General features: G+C 48.2%; 1 pseudogene across 1 annotated transcript in view; it reads right to left on the bottom strand.

Annotated features, from left to right (window-relative positions):
• Window positions 1-10,000, bottom strand: part of LOC311139846 (neural-cadherin-like) — a 94,065-nt pseudogene that overhangs the window by 41,404 nt on the left and 42,661 nt on the right. The window contains exons 2-4 of the transcript in view: window positions 6,093-6,281; window positions 3,916-4,141; window positions 2,606-2,810 (exon numbers count right to left, since the gene is read on the bottom strand). The product of the transcript in view is annotated as a neural-cadherin-like (transcript). The remainder of the gene's footprint in view (window positions 1-2,605; window positions 2,811-3,915; window positions 4,142-6,092; window positions 6,282-10,000) is intronic.

The raw sequence follows: 10,000 nt of genomic DNA, 5'->3' as shown, positions 1-10,000 counted from the left end.
TGTGCACACACACATAAAAAATGGTATAGCTGTAAATATGACAGTCCTGAGGCGTAAGGAAGAGAGAGAGATCCAAAGGAGAGAGAGAAAGAAAAACTAGGAAGATAGCGACAGAGGGAAAGAAAGAGGTTGATAGGGTAAGATCGTGGTAGAGATTGAGTTAGAGAGAGAGATAGATAGGGAAAGAGAGTGAGGGAGGTAAAGAGAGGCGGGGTAGGCCAGAGGTCCCCTTTAGCGATGTTAGTCATGCTGGATCCTCCCCCTCCAGTCTCCCACATGGGGGTGTTATCTCTGGGGACCAGCCATGCCACGGGGGAGACTGCTGCCCCCCAGGGGAGAAAGGGGGAGAGAGGTGGGCACACAGAGCAGCCATGGCAGAGAGGGGGCTCGAGAAGCCAGCATGGGACCATGACTGGGCTAACACACTCAACACACTCACATCAACTCTCACACTCTGTCAGTCTGAAATGAAGGAACTAACACAAACTTAATTGGAACTTTGAGAAAACGCAGAAACTCCAACAACATCTTTGACAAACCTTCAAAATCAGAAACAAATTGAAATCCAAACTTGATGTCAATGCGAGACTAAGTGAAAATTCGACTTATGTGGAAGTCAGGATTCGCCCCAAAGACAACAATAAATCCAAACTCCAAACAATAAGGTTAAGCTTGGCATCGATAGACTGACACAAAATGTCTGACTCTTCCCCTGGTGCATCAATTCAATCAGACTGATTTAAAATAGAGAGCTGTCCATTCTAGCCACTATTTATACCACTAGCCACTAGTTCTAACCTGTGGATAACACTATTAAGTGAGAGGGGGATCCAGTCCTCCAAACCCGGCCGGACTGGATCCCCCTCTCACTAATACCTAATCACCAGCACTCCCTGGGCATCCCAATCCCTGTTAGAAAAACACCCTGTCTGTTAAGACCCTCTTGGAGAGCCGCCACACACTGTGCTAATGACCAACAGGAGCCTGGTCTGATACTGCTGCCGTACTGTGTGTGTTTGTGTGTGTGTGTTGTGTGTGTGTGTGTGTGTGTGTGTGTGTGTGTGTGTGTGTGTGTATGTGTGTGTGTGTGTGTGTGTGTGCGTGCGTGCGTGTGGCAGAGAGTGAGAGTATTAGTGATAATAAGAGCTAGTACAAGTGCTTAAGGAAGATTAGGAGGAGAAGCTGGGAGCGGAGAGAGATGGGGAGGAGAGAGAGAGAGAGAGGGAGAGAGACATGGTGGAGTGAAAGAAAAGTGAGAGGAAAGACATAATGAGAGAGAGCAAAGGGATTGAGGTCTTGACCACAGATGGTGTGAGTTTTGGACAGAGGGAGGTGACCATGACTAGTGCCCAGATTATTGCCAGATTGTGGAGCTTGTTTATGTTGTGTCTGTACGTGTGCATCGTTACATCTGTGTTTAATGTGTGTGTGTGTACATGCAAGAGTTTCTGTGTTTGTCTTCTCACATTGTACATGTTTGTGTGTGTGTGTGTGTGTGTGTGTGTGTGTGTGTGTGTGTGTGTGTGTGTGTGTGTGTGTGTGTGTGTGTGTGTGTGTGTGTGTGTGTGTAGTGCCAAAGCGTCCCTCTGTGTCCGGCACATGCTGGCCACAGGGTCCTGCCTGGATGCCAAGCCCATAGAGAACTCAATCAGTGGATGAGAGCATCTGCCAAACAAAGATGGCCGCCCCGGGGGATTCCAATACGCCAGGTTCACAACAGCTTACCTCAACTGCCCTTATGGGAAAAGAAACTGAAGCCAAACAAGGGGTTAGGACACACCTGTTCTCATTTAGGTAAAAGGTTATTTTTAAATCTGAGGGAGACGTCATACAATATGATGTTAATTGTCATCTGAAGTAAAACCTGAGTATTGTATGATTATCTTTAGATAATAGGACAGCACAAAGATAAACAACCTTCTGAATAAATAAAAACAACAATTGTCTTTTTACCCAAAATATCCATTGAGCTTTCACTGTATCCGTACTCACTGAAGCTAGACGGCACCTTTTTCTATTTCCAAACTTGCCACTGAGGCCACAGTCCAATCACCTGGACAGAATCACCATGCTACACTGGCTGGCTCTCCATACTGTTGTCCTCCATTATGTGACCATGGCTGGGGAGCACCATAGTGGGGCAGGTTGGACGTTCTCTACTGCAGCTGACCATGGCTATAGTTGATGTTATTCCACCTGTTTCCTCAACTGGGTCTATTCCCCATCAATTCTACTCCCACGGAAAGTACGCACGCACACACGCACACGCGCACACGCACACACACACACCTTCAGAGCTGCATGCATAGCTCCTTTGAGTGAATTAGCCAAGCTGACTGGAGCGGGCCTAAGGGGAACTGGTGGATTAGTGAGGATGCCATTTGTGTATAAGCCAGCCATCTGGGTAGGAGCAGGTGTGTATAGAGGTAAGTGTGTACTGTATATGTGTGACTGTGTGTGTGTGTGTGTGTGTGTGTGTGTGTGTGTGTGTGTGTGTGTGTGTGTGTGTGTGTGTGTGTGTGTGTGTGTGTGTGTGTGTGTGTGTGTGTGTGTGTGTGTGTGTGTGTGTGTGTGTGTATGTGTGTGTATAGTTGTGTGTGTGTACCTCTGCCACACCACTGAGGCCTGTGTCTGGCTCGGAGGCCCTGACTTGCAGTATGTGGAGTGTGTGTCCACTCTCAAAGTCCACTGTCCGGGTGAGGCTGAGAGCTCCACTCTCCTGGTTGACACTGAACAGGTTGCCAGGGTTCACCAGCAGCATGTAGGACAGAGTCTTCCTCTGGAAGGAGATGGCTCCCACCATCGCCACACTGCACAGGGAAACAGGATGGGATGTCATTAGGAGATACAGTATACAGGAAGTGATGTCATTGGGAGACACACTAGAGAAGATGTGATGTCATAAGCAGACACATTCACTTTAATCACTTATTTCAGTAATCCACTAACTGGATTGTGAATGAAATAGAGTGGTGCCCTTGTTCTCAGTCAGTGAACACCTCCAGGGAGCAAGAAATTATACATCTTTAACGTCTGATATCATCACTCTCATCTCATCTGTAGCATCTTTATTTAGTGGTTTTCTGGATTAAGACACACACACACTATTGCGCCTACCACACACAAGCAAATAGGCACATGCACGCTCATGCACTGACACACACACGCACACACACACACACACACGCATACACACACACACACACACACACACACACACACACACACACACACACACACACACACACACACACACACACACACACAGGGTAGAGGGTGGGCAGGAGATGAATACATTGTACTGTGCTCCAGTCACCAGAGCCCTGAGGAGGCAGGTTCAGACACACACTTTGCCCTTCATGTTTATCCAAAAGTTTATTTTAATAAATATTTGAATTAGCCACACTTTCATATTCTGAGCCTCGGGACAAAATGATGCATCTGCATCCTTCCTTCACCCCCACCTTCATAACCTCCCTCCCTCCCTCCCCTCCCTCCTCCTTTGCAACACATGAAAACACATGACACATAATGCAGAGGAATCAACCACATTCCCACAATCCTTTGGCTTCCCCTCTAATGAGCAGCAGAGGCAGCACACACACACACACTCCCACACACACACACATAACGAGCACAATACACATGAATTGGTTCACTGAAGCTTTTACCCCACCTCCCCCATTGTGAAATGTATGGTCTGATGCACCCTGTCCCTTCCCTCATCCTATTCCTAACCCACATCCAGCAGTTATTCCTGTCCAATGTCACCTGTAAAACCCTAGTTCATTCACCTTTCCCATAATCAGCCTGTTCCCCATATAGTGCACTATGTGGCTCTGGTTAAAAGTAGTGTATAATATGGGGAATTGGGATTTTCCCATTATAATCTCTCCAAACCCAGGCTGTACTCACGCTTGGCCCACGGGCGTGTTCTCTGGGACAGTCAAGGTGTAGGAGGCGTTGGTGAACTGTGGGGGGCGGAACCCTGCCAGGATAGCCACTGTTGTAGGGGGACCCTTCCTGCCCTGCGTGTCCACCGCCTGCACCCTCAGCATGTACTCCCTGCTGGGGGTCAGGGGTCGGCCCGTGGTCCTGACCTCCCCAGAGCTGCGGTCCACCTCAAACGAATCCTCGCCGCCTGGTTACGGGATATAAACAACATGTATAAATACACAGACGCACATGGTTCTTCCAATTGACTCAAAGGTTTTCTTGAAAGGATAGTTGACCACCAAATCAAAGTTGTTCTGTGTTTTCACACCTCAACACACAGCCTGCCCTGGAGTCTTATAGACAATCATGTGGCTGATATCATGTAGCAGAGACAGCTGCGCAGAAATGGACATCTCTAAGACATTGCTGATTTCTTGGGCTGGGGGGGCTGGTGTGTGTTTATTTGTATATAGAGATGGGGGTAGAGGACCCTTCTGCCAGCTGGGGCTGTGTGTGTGTGCGGTGTGTGTGCATGTGTTATCGGGTTAACATCCAGCCTCTGATCTTTCTCTGAGGAGAACAGGAAGACAGGGTCATCTTAATCCATGTCCCCCTGGGCAGCAGCATCAACAGAAGAGAAAGAGAAGAGGAGGAGGAGGAGGAGGAGGAGGAGGAGGAGGAGGAGGAGGAGGAGGAGGAGGCATACAGCTGCTGGTAGCCAGGGACATTTAGCTAATCACAGCTGCATTGTCCCTGTCACTCACTTCTATTCAATCTATATCTGTTTGTGTTTTTTTTCTCTATAATTTATTGTATGCTATCGCCGTCAAAGCAACACCTGAGTCCCCTAATGACTTAGCTATCTAATCTAATCAAATCTAGTGTAAAATTGACACTTCTTAAAGATGATAGATAAAAACGTTGTATCAATTCAATCACAATTTTGCCGTACTCCCTCTGTCACCAGTATGGTGTGGTGTTTTAGCTTTATTTCCCTATCGATTGATTCGTAAAAAAAAAAACAGCCTTACTTGTAGGGAGGCTACCTCCCATTTCACTAATTGGCCCCCTTGACAAAAAGCTCCTTCATCCTGCCCACAAATCTTAACCATCGTCTCAGGAATCCAACCCATCCAGCTTACCTTCCCATCCCTCCTCTCCAACCCATCCACCTTCCCATCCCTCCTCTCCAACCCATCCACCTTCCCATCCCTCCTCTCCAACCCATCCACCATCCCTCCTCTCCAACCCATCCACCTTCCCATCCCTCATCTCCAACCCACCCACCTTCCCATCCCTCCTCTCCAACCCATCCACCTTCCCATCCCTCCTCTCCAACCCATCCACCTTCCCATCCCTCCTCTCCAACCCATCCACCTTCCCATTCCTCATCTCCAACCCACCCGCCTTCCCATCCCTCCTCTCCAACCCATCCACCTTCCCATCCCTCCTCTCCAACCCATCCACCTTCCCATCCCTCATCTCCAACCCATCCACCTTCCCATCCCTCCTCTCCAACCCATCCACCTTCCCATCCCTCATCTCCAACCCACCCGCCTTCCCATCCCTCCTCTCCAACCCATCCACCTTCCCATCCCTCATCTCCAACCCACCCGCCTTCCCATCCCTCCTCTCCAACCCATCCACCTTCCCATCCCTCCTCTCCAACCCATCCACCTTCCCATCCCTCATCTCCAACCCATCCACCTTCCCATCCCTCCTCTCCCAAAATATTCCTGATTCCAAATCTAGGAGCCTTGAAAGCCCCGGGGAGTGATTATCCCACGTTCCACGTGCTCGCTAACACGTGTCCCCCCTCCCTCCCCTCTCTCTCCCCGACTGTAATTGAAATTCAACACGACCCTGTAAAAGAAAAGCAAATAAACAAAAACAAAATCAATATACAGAGCGGCGGCACAGTCTGTGCCAGATGTTGGTGATAATTACCGCCGTCAGAGCCAGTTCTTTTTGTGTGTCTGCTTGTTAGCTGTGTTAGCGCTTAGCAGCAGAGGGGATGCTCATGCTAATTTGCTCTTGTATCTCTTGCGCTTGACAGAATTGATTGATTTTAGGAGTTTGTTCCCCCCCTGACAACACACAAACACACCATTTCCAGCCCGTCTAGATGGTAGTCACCAGATCGACATTTCACTCACCGTCCAATAGCAGGAAGTGGGCGTTTCCTATTGTGCCGTCTCTTTGGCGGGCGGTGAGGCGGTAGACCACAGATCCTGGTGCGGCGTCAGGTCCCACTGCGCCCAGGTAGGGCTGAGGGAACATGCCCCACTGCAGGTCTGCCAGGGTGGGCACACTCAGGGTCAGCCTGCACAGGTACCACTCATCACCTAAAGAGACAGAAAAGATAAGAGGTTAAGGGTCAGGGTCAAAGGTCAGAGATAACAGTTGGTACAGACAGGGGGACATGAAATCACAACTAAGAGGTTGTCTGTATGAAATATAGGCATTCTGGGAAGGTGGAGGACTAGTGTCTGCTGAAGCCCCCAATCCACTGATGATGATGTCATTGGGTCTGAGTCCTCCTTTTAGCCAAAAACAAGTGTCTGTGCCACTTCCCAACTTTGGGCTTTGACTTTTCCAAACACATCCATTCATCTCTCCCTTTCAAAGTGTTTGCGATCCCTGGCACAATCTCCTTATCTTATTTGCCTCTCAAAATCATTTCTCAACCATCCGCTGGTGTCACCCCCCCCCCCCCCCCCCCCCAATGGCAGCCACAGCACTTGGATGACGCTGGGCCCATTCTCTGAGTGGAGACAAATGGCCAGATGCAACATCGCTGATAGGTTCCCTGTTTCCATCCCAGGCTGAAGGGCTCTCCCTCCCTCGTCTGTTTACTCGCTAGCAGCTATATGCTGTCTGAGACTGTCGCTTCACCCAAGGCCATAGCAGTCAGCAAAAATAATGACATTTTCTTTACAAACCCATCACCCTCTCTTTCTATCGCTCTTCACACAAGCATGTTTCCCACAAAACACACTGTCTGATAGCACACTGAGAGAGGGAGAGAGAGAGAGAAGGGGAGAAATAGAGAGAGAGGAGAGAGGTGGGGAGGGGCAGAAAGCAAGCAAGTGCTCTCAGAAGGCCTTCAGAAGATCAGAAAAGACTCAGCACAACCGAGAAGGGGACTGTGTGTTGTTGCTGCTTGTCGTCTGGTTTTGGGAGAGTTTGTTTTGTCTGCAGACTTGTGCTTTGTGTTGTTTGCAATGTCTGGCACGATGGAGAGACAACAGCAAATAAGAGGGAGCTTCACATCTGAGGGACGCAGGGAAGCGGCGGGAAAAAGAGAGGGAGAAGAAAGGAGGAAGAACGCACCACTCTCTCCCTCCTTCCTGCCTTTTCATATGTGGGCCTTTAGAAGCCTGTCAGCAGAGACTGATAGAGAGAGGGAGAGGGGAAGAGAAAGAGAGAGGGGAGGAAGAGACAGGGGAAGGTGGGAGCATTCTTGACAGATCCTTTCAGCACAAGGCTCTAGATTCTTGTATTGCTATTTTGTAATTCAGGGGATGGATGTGGTTGTTTTGTATGGTGCTGGTAGGCTTATACACCGGTTGGCTATGTATGAATTCCTCCACAGACATTAATGACTCTTCATAATGATAGCGGTGTCATGATCCTTGGTCCAAGCGACTGAGCACACACCAAGTACATGCCAAACACACGCATACATACATAAATGCATACAAATGGCTGACTTAGGGTTGGCTCAGTGGGCTTTAACTATTAAACTGTGCCTGTGGGTCAAAAAGCAAGGGATGAGGAGAGATATAGGAGAGTTAAATGCAAGAGTGTGTGTCATGACCATGGGAATGATCACTACCTTTACATAAACTGCTCACAGAGGAGAGATTCATCTCTTAAGTACATCCACCACAGGTCTCTCTCTCTCTCTCTCTCTCTCTCTCTCTCTCTCTCTCTCTCTCTCTCTCTCTCTCTCTGCTTCATCTGTCACCAGGGCCATCCATGCCTCTCTCCCTCCTTCTCTTCCCTCTTTTCTCCACCAAACTAGCAGAAACAAAAGGCAGCCAACAGATCCACCTCATCAGTGTTCTGTGAGAGTGGATCAAGTCGACAAAGTGGGCAAAGCGAGCGAGGCCGCTCCACACATGTCTGTTTACACCTTTCTAATCCTCGTAAGAGCCGATGGTAACCAGGCGAAATCGCTCCGGATACGATACACACCCGCTGTAAAAAATAGCCCAGTGACACTCGTCTGAGTCCACCCAAAGCTGTCTCCTCATTTGAATATCAATTTTGACGATGTCACGGATTGTTATGCAAATCCGGGAATAAAAGGGGAAAATGGTGTTTGTTTGCTGAAACACTTCTTTTTTTTCTTTTTTTCTTCCCCCTGATTTGATATACAGTGAATTAGGGATGCAGCCGTGCAAAAGAGGCCAGTATTGACGGAGCGAGAATGAGATTGCATTCAAGTGGCCTTTATGTGTCTGACATCAAATGACGATGACACATTCCAGTGGGGCCCAATTTGTTTCAGCACATTGACAGTGTTGTCCAAAAACAGCCTACCAAATTGTATTGAGGCTTCAACTGAAGAAGAAGTAATGACGGAATGGGGAAGATTCTTTCAGATCTCCATGAAGTACCAATGTAGGGTAGGGGCTAGGAGTTGTGCTTTAACCATTACATTAAATAAAGGGGCTGATAGAGAGAGGGGACACCCATCCCATGTCCCCCAAGCCCCCAGGGACCCTCTTGGCCCCTCTTGGCCCCTCTTGGACCCTAGTGATCCCTCTCAGACCTAACAGAGATGGTGTGTGGTGTCCGGTGACGTGATGCCGGTAGAACACACACCTGTGAGAGGACTGGGGGGAGATCAGAGGTATCACTGTTACATAAAACCACCTGAGGTACAGCACAGGGGGCAAGAGTCATGCAGCTGAGCTAGGATTACACACACACACACATACACACACACACACACACACACACACACACACACACTGTTTCGTACATACATACACACACACACAGATTTATACTCCCACAACGCCCCTGGGGAGGTCACATAGGTGTGTGTGTGTGTTTGTGTGAATGACAGGGTGGGATGTGTCGCCTTGGTGACTCACAGAGCACAGGTGTTCCCATGAGTCCCGTCTCCGTGGCAGCCGTCTTTGTGACATTTGAAAACACACGCATGCAGGCATCTCACGTAATTGCCTGTCCTTGCTGGCCTGGCAGGATGTTGACACTGTGTGTGTGTGTCAGAATCTAAAAAGAGCCTCCCTTTCACGCACGATTAACTACTCAATGATGTAGATCCCACTGTTGTTCTAATGACATGCATTTTGCGAGCTATAACTACGTTTCAAATCAAGAGCTTTTGTCTGCTCTAAAACCATGTGATGCACAGAGAAATTATGTAAGAGGAGACCAGTGTAAGGAGGGGAGATATATAGATATAGATATATATATAATATATATATATATATATATATATATATATATAGAGAGAGAGAGAGAGAGAGAGAGATGAGAGAGAGAGAGAGAGAGAGAGAGAGAGAGAGAGAGAGGAGAGAGAGAGAGAGAGAGAGAGAGAGAGAGAGAGAGAGAGAGAGAGAGAGAGAGAGAGAGAGGAGAGAGAGAGAGAGAAGCTGGTCCTGGGGCTCTGTTCACAAACACAAACAGACCCCACAGAGCCCCAGGACAACAACAACAACACAATTAGACCCAACCAAATCATGAGAAAACAAAAAGAGAATTACTTGACACATTGGAAAGAATTAACAAAAAAAAACAGAGCAAACTAGAATGTTATTTGGCTCTAAACAGAGAGTATACAGTGGCAGAATACCTGACCACTGTGACTGACCCAAACTTAAGGAAAGTTTTGACTATGTACAGACTCAGTGAGCATAGCCTTGCTATTGAGAAAGGCCGCCGTAGGCAGACCTGGCTCTCAAGAGAAGACAGGCTATGTGCACACTGCCCACAAAATGAGGTGGAAACTGAGCTGCACTTCCTAACCTCCTGCCAAATGTATGACCATATTAGAGACACATATTTCCCTCAGATTACAGAGATC

Source organism: Coregonus lavaretus (genome assembly GCF_964263955.1).
Source record: "Coregonus lavaretus genome assembly, chromosome: 13".
NCBI lineage: Eukaryota > Metazoa > Chordata > Actinopteri > Salmoniformes > Salmonidae > Coregonus > Coregonus lavaretus.
Note: the sequence above shows the minus strand (reverse complement) of the source record. Positions and strands in the feature narration are given on the sequence as shown.